A 9,431-nucleotide genomic window follows, 5' to 3' on the forward strand; every position below is an offset into this window, starting at 1 on the left:
GGGAGATTGTTGGCTTTTTGGCCCTTAATCTCAAATTAATTAATTTTAATTAATTAATTAATCAATGTTTTGATGATAATAAACTCAATTTTTAATTACTAAAAATCTTAGTGTTTTAATATGTCCATAGCATAGAGCTCGGAACAACAATTCCAACGCCTCTTGAATCACTCAAATCGGAGCTAAAACGAAGACAATATGATCGAAACAAGTCTATAGAGAAAATACTGTGGTGGATGACGTGGCATAACCAGACCATTTGCATGTAGACATGTGGCAGCATATGTTGAATGGTGGATCATTAAGAGATTAACATATGATGGACTTTTGATTTTTGGATTAATTTAAAATAAAAAATTAAAATTTAAAAGAAAAATAAATTTAATATTATTTTATGTTTGTGTCTAACGGCTAGTTTTTTACACTTGGTATATTTTTTATTTTTGGATTGACTTTAAAAAGAATGAATTTTAAAAGAAAATGAATTAAAAGAAAAATGAATTTAATATTATTTTATGTTTGTGTCTAACGGCTAGTTTTTGACACATGATATGTTTTTTTATTTTTTGGATTAATTTTAAAAAGAAAATGAATTTCAAAAGAAAAGGAATTTAATATTATATTTTGTTTGTATCTAACGACTAGTTTAGTTTAAAATCTCCACCATTGATTTTTCTTTTCCAAAATCTAATGGTCCAAATTAATTCTAGTTTCTAAAAGTTTTCCATCTCTATATAAACCATCTTCCTTTCCAAATTTTAAACTAACAAAATTTACATTTCATAATCCTTCAAAACTCAAAAGTTCTATTGTTGCTCTCTCTAAGTTCCCAATTTTTTTCTTTTCATCTTATTCTTGAGAGAGTGTTATTGTATTATGAGGAAAAACTTGTTGAGTGCTTAAACTTGTAAATCCAGTCTACTGAGAGTTGTATTGTGTTCTTCTAAAATTCCAACATTTGTAATGGTTTGATCATAAACCGTGGAAACGTTCTGGTTTGCTCTTGAACTCGTAAAAGGAGCGATGGTGTAACGGTTAGACTTTAATCTGTGGAAAGAGTCGGAAAGATTTTATTCAAATTCCCAAGAGGTGCTTGGGGAGTGGAGTAGGTCGCGTTTGACCAAACCACTATAAAAATTACGGTATCTTCTTCTCTAACTCTTTTCTTTTTATTTTTACAATTAATTTAAGTAATTTATTGTATGTTTTAGTTTGTTCTTATTTATTTGCTAAAATTTGATAGAATTAAATTATCACATTTTTTGTCATCTTATTTGTTGCATAAATTGAATTTTTCTTATTATTTATAAAAAGTGTATTAATTAGTTTAATTGGGTTAATTTAGAAAAAAAAAAGTTTAATTAACCCTATTCACCCCCCTCTAGGGTTGTCATATCGATCCAACAAAACTCAGCCGAGATATGAGTTAAGTTGAACTTGGATCACAACCGTAGTTAGATGCTCGCATGACACCCATAGGGACAAGTCAAAACGAAGAGTGTAACCAAGTTAAGCGCCTTCATCACAGTTTAATAAGTAAAATGCAACTATTCTTCTTTGCAATCGAACACATTTTTTTAAAATAAAAAAGGGACATAAAATTATTTGAAATAGGAAAAAGATTTTTTAGCAAAAGTTTATCGGGTTCAAGATTAAAAGAAGATTTATTCAGAGAAGTGACTAGACTTGAAAGAAATAGTTTATGTCAAAAGGATTGTAAGAAGTTAAACGCATCCTGAGAACCAGTTAGTGCAACATTAAGATGTAGGGTAAGTATGAATTTCTTTAGTATAAAATATGCTTGAGGACAAACATTATTCTAAATTTGGGGGTGTGATAACTTGTAGAAACACAAGTTATTGTAGCCTTTTCGTTTAGAATAATGAAGGTAGGAAAGAATCTTATGCATCAATCATGTTTAGAATTTATGTTAAACATCAAGTTTGCGCCAAAGTACTTAAAAAGTAATCGTTGACCGCACTTCATGAGAAGATTGCACCAAAAGTGTTTATTTTGCAGATTACCACAAGGAGTCAGCATGCGTTAATCTTTTAAGGAGCAAGCAAACGATCACATGCCTCAGGATCTCTAAAACTGTCCCAGCAGATCTTTTGTCAAACTTCCAAAACGTTGACCATGAGTGTAGTGCTAACATTCTTACCTACCACATCAAATGACGACGACCAATCAGAGAGGGAATCCCAATAAAGAACAGCGCCATGGTTCTATAAATAGAACCTTAACGTCATGAAGAAGAGAGAACTTTCCACGATCCAAAAAAACTCTTGAGAGTTTTAAGAGAACAATCCCTCTTCACTTTCTACACAACCCAACATTGGAGTATCATCGGAGTAATAGTCTGAGAGGACTTTCTCTTTTCGTTCGACCATAACTACACCAGCAGCCTTGGCAACCATCTGTTGAGCGCAAGAATTTGCTATCAGCTGACTACTCATCTCACTTTTCTACTATTATTGTTGTTGTAATACATGTTTGTTTGAGACATTATTCATTATGTATTCATCAACTATATTGCTTTCTTAATATCATCATGTCCCTTTTTATCACTTTCCCCATCTGTTCTTTCGCTTTTATTTTCGCCATGAGTAATTAAACTTAATAGGGTACAGGGGAAGGTCATTATCGTGAACTAAGAAGAGTTTAAGGAAGTTAGCCTATTCGCTTAATGTACAATTATTTAAAAAGCTTGCATATGATTACTCATAGAGACATGTAGCTATAACTAACTTCGAGAGAGAGAGGTAGTTGTGGAACTCGTTAAGCGAAACAAGAAGTATTTCTAAAGATAGAAACACCTTGCGCTCTCAAGTACACTCATTCACACATCATAGAGATATGACAAGTGTGGCTAGCCATCGAGAAGTGCGCGACAACTAGGAGTTATAAGATGGGATAAATTCCTTCGACAGAGCTTAGTGATGCGATAACGATCTTCTCCCAAACCCTATCTTCTCCATATACTTTCTCCACGTCCATTCTGTTGCTTTCTTTATTCTCTCATTCGAGGTGCTTAGAACATTTTTTTTGATAACCTAAAATTTAGTTCATCGCATGTTCAAAGAACACGCACAAAAAAAAATTATTAGCTTCGCTGTATAGATCACATTTTTTTAACGCAATTGTTGCAGATCCCCGTGTTCGACCTCAAGTCATCCTAAGAAACTCGCAATCAGCTTTCACTTGGCCTGTGACCGAGAAAACTTGTGATTGACGCATGCTTATTACACTACGACATATACTATCAATAATGTATATCAATCGTAGTATAGTTCAGAATGCATTGCATATTTTAAAAGGCAACGACACCAGAAGAACTATTGAAGCACAAGGATAAGGGAAAAAACAAAATCAACAATGCTATTGATTACAAGGTAGAGGAACCCATGGGTAAGAAGTTTAGAAGCAAAAAAGCCAGCATATGAAGATTACATCCAAGAGTTTTTAAGACTTGTAAATTAGAGCGATTATAAAGTGGTTGAACAATTGGGCAAAACTCCGGCTAGAATTTCCATCATGGCCTTATTATTATCCTCAGACCTACATTGCAAAACTCTAATGGATATCCTGAACCAAACTTATGTTCCATGAGACATTACAATAGGCCATCTAGACCACATCGTCGGAAGCATAACAACATCAAGATCTATAACTTTCACCCATGATGAGATACCTCCTGAAGACACAGGTCACATGAAGGCCTTGCACATTACAATAAAATGTAAGAAATTGCTTTTTTCTCATCTTCTTTTTAGTTATATTTATTTCTTTATTTTCCTGTTCATCGCATCAAATAATCATCATTTTGAACAGTGATATTGAAATTGAAAGCACAAATGATCTTATATATGAACTCGGTTCTTTTGCACATGATGTTGAATTCAATGAAGGAATAAGTAATGATGAAGAGATCTTGAACTTTCCCTTGAATTATTGAGAATGATTGAAGAGGATGAAAAAATGTTAGAACCTTATGAAGAACCAACAGAGATAGTTTAGGGTCCTAGGCGGAGAAAAAAAAAAGTTAAAATTGGTGCTAATATGTTAGTTGAAAGTCGTCAAAAGTTGATAGATTTACTTCATGAGTATGTTGATGTATTCGCTTCGTCATATCAAGACATGCCAGGTCTAGATACGGATATCGTAGTGTTGAAGGAACTCTTATTCAAGAGTACCTATGAGCGGAAGCGGATCTTTCCAATTCATTGTGACAGAATTACCACATATATATTCAAACATACTAAAATGCATTCATAATGCTAAAGAGATCGAGAGATCATACCAGTTGAAGACTTCTTCTTCACAACAAACCTAAAACCCAATTGTCTACCTCAAACAGTCTCCACACGAACAAAAGGAAGCAGAGATGACACCACCACTCAGAGCCCTCAGTATTCTTAGAGTAAGAATCCAAATGGTGGGCTTTGTTCGGATTTGGTAGAGGAAAGGAGGAAGAGAGATCATATACAATGATCAAGCAAGTGGGAGATGAGCTCGTCTATCGTATAGACAAAATGCTTGATCGTTTAGGTGAAGTATACGATCGTGTAGGAATATCGTATAGGTAAGCGATCGTGCAGGCACTATCGTATAGGCACAATTTTTCTAAGCGATGACACATTTTTTAACACAATGTCTGCGCATCTCATGCTTAACACACCGGTGAGCTATTTATGCGTCTCAAACTGATCTTTCAACTCACTCATCCGTAATTAAAACATAAGAGACGTCGTCCCATTTCCTTTTTAACCATCCAATGAATGTGATCACATCATATTCATAACATATAAATTAATATCATATATTAATTATAGTATTTTCCTCCACTAGATATAAATCATATTTATATCCAATTTCCTTCAAATTAATGTATCTCATGCACAAAGTTAATTATATCATATATAATTAACTAGTTCAATTATATCATATATAATCGAACTCCCTCTTGTCAATTTGAACATTTCAAACTGACCCAAAAACCGACTCTCAACTTGTATCCAAGCTAGCAAGGGGACCTCATGAACCTAAGGCTCGAAGCTTCAACGGTACGTGAATAGCTGACTAAACTCTTTAGTCACGATATCCACCATCCATTAACTACCAGACATTTCATTAAACACCGACAGTTGAACTCTTCTTGCCATAGATATATTTCTATGTCCATTGGATATAACTAATCGTCAAAACAACGACCTTTCACAGATACTCGTAATTACAACATGCCAATTTACTGTTTTCCCCCTGTAGTTACATCTTCCTTTTTAAATACCACTGACCCCTCCAATGAACAATACAATATAGTCCTACTATGTGTGAACACATCTCAGTCCATGAGAAGGTGTGTGGCGCTACATCGTTCAAGTCCCGGGATCAACCCTTAAGAGAGCGATCTATCTACTTACCCCCGCTTTGGGGAAGGAGTGAACTCTATCTTGTGAAGCTAAGTTCCCAGCTCCCAAATCAGAAAAATCTCCAAAGTTGTAGGTTTGAGTCGGCGCTCTGGCCACTCACACCCATGCAAATCAAAGGACCGCTCTTAATGGCAGGAGTTCCCAACTCACTCAGGATTTGAGGTCATGTTATCTATGATCATCCTAGTAAAATGAAGTCTCAGTCATAAACGGAGTTATATGACGAGACATTAACACTTCAAGGTCAGGTCTTATACAAACTTTTTGCATAGGATGCCCCCGCTCGCATGTCCATTACACAAATGATCAGGATTAGACCATCTGTGACAAGTTACAACACTTGCAACAATTCCACAAAGCGGGTCGCGTCTGTAGTGTTACCAGGATCAAATTTCTCTCCTATATCCATATACTATAGACTATTTTGGTTGTCACTTAAGACATGGTCCACTCTACATACATGCTTAAGTTACATAAAGACAACCAGGGATATTAAGTTTTTGTAGTAAAAAAAAAAATCTAAATGTGCAAAGTCAAGAAGTGAAGTAAATATCATATATATTATACATCACAAGTGTTCTTACAAAGTTATTTACAAACTACAGGACACGAGACTTTAGGGCAAAAACTCCAACAAATGCATCATTTGCCACTTAAGCCTAAGTGTAAATCGGTGAAGTAGAAGTTGCGCAAAATGAAGCATGACATGCTGGTTAAAATAAAATAATAAGTAAAAAAAACAAATTGATATAGGATTTCTAGCAGTAGCTAAGAATCTCGAATGGGTGGTGAATGTTGTTTCTGTTCCTAAAAAGAATAGGCAAGTAAGGATGTGTGTTGATTATAGAGATTTGAATCGAGCAAGTTCAAAAGATAATTTTTCACTACCTCATATGATGTGTTGGTAGACAATACTGTTGGTTTTTCCACCTTTTTTTCTATGGACGAGTTCTCAGGCTATAACCAAATCATAATGGCAGAAGAAGATCGAGAAAAAAAAAACTACATTTATAGCATTGTGGGGAACTTTATGCTATAATGTTATACCTTTTGAGTTAAAAAATGTTGGGGCAACCTACCAACATGCCATTGTTACCTTATTCCATGACTTAATGCATAAGGAAATTAAAGTATATGTGGATGATATGATCGCTAAATCTAAACAAGGGGGGATCACACAACTATTCTAAAAAAAATGTTCGATCGATTGAGAAAGTTCAAACTTAAGCTGAATCTAAATAAATGTACATTTGGAGTAACATTAGGAAAGTTGTTGGTCTTTGTTGTAAGCCAGGAGGGGATTAATGTTAACCCTGATAAAGTAAATGTTATCCTAGAAATGCCGCCATCGTGCACCCAAAAAGAAGTTAGGGGATTCTTGGGGAGGCTAAACTACATCGCGAGATTTATATCATATTTAAAAACAACATGTGAGCTCATCTTCGAGCCACTTCATAAAAATGATGTTGGGGTTTGAAATCAAGACTATCAAAAGGCATTTGAAAAGATCAAGCAATATTTACAGTCCTTCCGTGTTAGTTCCCTCAACCCCAGGCCATCCACTTATCTTGTATCTTATTGTGACAGAGAATTCAATGGGATGTGCATTAGGACAACATGATGATCCAGGTAGAAGAGAGCATGCCATATATTATTTAAGCAAGAAGTTCACCAGGTGTGAGACGAGATATACCTTGCTTGAAAAGACGTGTTGTGCATTAGTATGGGCCACCCACCGTTTAAGACCATACATGTTGTGTAACGACCCGGCCCCCTAGGACTGAGGTAAGGTCGTTACTAAAATAAATGCATGCAAAGAATTTACAACGACGCTCAGTTATTTGAAATAAATGCTAATTAAAACAAGAGAAGTTCAAAAGATATTTATTAAATGCAACAATAATAGGGTACCCATAAATCATAAAGGTTAATAAATATATATATGAAAAACGATTCTTAATAATAAGTTTCAAACATCAAAATTAAACATTAAGAGAAACATGAAAAGAACTCTAAATCTCATGATGCGAAAGCGTAAAAACTAGTCCCAATGACACAATCATGAATTCCGCTGCGCCATAGTCGGTGCATCTCTACCCTTACCTAAAACATCAACATAAGAAAGAATGAGTATGAAATACTCAGTAAGTAGCCCCACCACTGGGGTCAGGCTGGGCATCTATATCCTCAAGATACCCGCATATGGCACATAAATACATGTAACAGCTGAGAGACTGAGTCCTATCCTATTGTAGTTAAGTATGCTCACAAAACTGGTGAATCCCGAAGGAAACACAAACTGGTGAGCATCTAACTAATCAATGAGGATATTCACACAGTCTTAACGTGCTATGATTCAATATTGTACAGTTCTAAAACATACATAAAAATCCTTGATACCATGGCTTCATCACATACACATAATTCTTAATAACATATTATACATCATCCATGTATAACTTATATCATAAATCCACAACATGCAAGTATGCCTCAAAATCAGTAGATCAGACATCGACATATGAAAACATATACTATCACATACTAAGGATCAAGCACTTAGGTGTGTATATCAACAAATCAGAATTTGTGCCATAACATACTTTGATTCAGGTCAAACTGTCAATCAACATGCTAACATTTATCATAACACACACTTATCATGCTAGCATACAACTAAAGCCTGGCCCGTAGGCAGTTCCAGTGGTAAGATTACTTACCTCGAAGTTAAAAAATTATGTCTAAACGACAAGCAAATTAATCTTCCTCCTAGCTTAGATGGATCTTGAATTAGGCCTAAACATAATCCAAATTTACAATTAATAAAAAGAGCTTAGTTCCAGCAACCAAATTAACCAAATAATTCCCAATAATCTTACCCAAAAGCTTGTCAAAACCACAACCAAAATCCTCTTAACAGCACCCTTTTAACTTCAAAGCTTCTCCAAAACTTGATTTTTAAAACCCAAACAAATATGTGTCAATAGGTTGAAGCAGAACACCATTAGCCAATAAATCCAATTAAAAAATAGCACAATCTTACTCCAAATCCACAAGTTCCGACGAATCTTATTGTTGGCAATACAAACGACAAGAAAAGACTGATCTGAAGCACCCTTGCGTGACTGTCGAACTCGAGATTCTGGGCATCGACCTGCAACCCACGAAGAGCAATGCGGGTTGGCGAGCGATACCGTCAAGATTCGACAATCAGAGGCGCGGCTAAGCGTGAATCAAATGGCGGCGACTGCTTCGTGGTTCAGATAAGTGAAGGGGCAGTGCAGCGGCATTCAGATCTGGGCAGTGAAGGGAGGCGGCGGTCAGCGGAGGTTATAGGGAGGGTTGCGCGGCGAGATTGACCGCGAGCGACGACTGAACAACCGGCAAAGCTTGGGCGAGAGACTCATGACGGATCGTAGCGGACGCCTTCGGATCTAGGCTCTCGGTGGAATGCAGCGGACGAGGCGTCTGCTCTGACCAGCCGGCGCACTGAGGGGCTTCGAATCGCCGACTGCTCGTCAGCGTCGGGTTCGACAAAAAAATTGAGTTGTCGTCGACGGCTAGGTTTTCTCAAGAAGGAGGGGGTGCGTGCGGTGAGGTTGAAGAATAATATTTAAGTTTTTTTTTTTTTAAATGAAAATAATAATAAAACAAAAAAACTAAGAAAGGAAATAAAATAAACTTTATTTTATTCCTTTCCTTATTCCACTTTATACTATTAAATTCGTTTCCTTCCCAAAATGAAATTAATTCCTATCATTAATTTCCAAATTGAATAAATTCAACGCCAAAAATGAAATTCCGCAACTACACTTGACTTCCAAAATTCCAAAAATGCCCTCAATAATAAAAGAAAATATTGAAATTACACAAAAAATAAAAAATATTTGGGGTGTTACATGTTGTACTACACAACATAGCTCAATTCAAAGATGGACCTCATAATGTACATTTTTTAAAAACTGTCACTTTCAGGCAAAATTGCAAAGTGGCAGGTTCTTT

General features: G+C 35.6%; 1 long non-coding RNA gene across 1 annotated transcript; it reads right to left on the reverse strand.

Moving 5' to 3' along the window:
* Positions 1-7,455: 7,455 nt before the first annotated feature.
* On the reverse strand, positions 7,456-9,012 carry LOC120091900. Its single transcript, XR_005485861.1, has 4 exons — positions 8,473-9,012; positions 8,309-8,379; positions 8,150-8,225; positions 7,456-7,532 (listed from the first exon to the last, which is right to left on the reverse strand). It is a non-coding gene; the product is annotated as an uncharacterized LOC120091900 (long non-coding RNA).
* Positions 9,013-9,431: the final 419 nt, after the last annotated feature.

This window comes from Benincasa hispida, chromosome 11 (genome assembly GCF_009727055.1).
Source record: "Benincasa hispida cultivar B227 chromosome 11, ASM972705v1, whole genome shotgun sequence".
Lineage (NCBI taxonomy): Eukaryota > Viridiplantae > Streptophyta > Magnoliopsida > Cucurbitales > Cucurbitaceae > Benincasa > Benincasa hispida.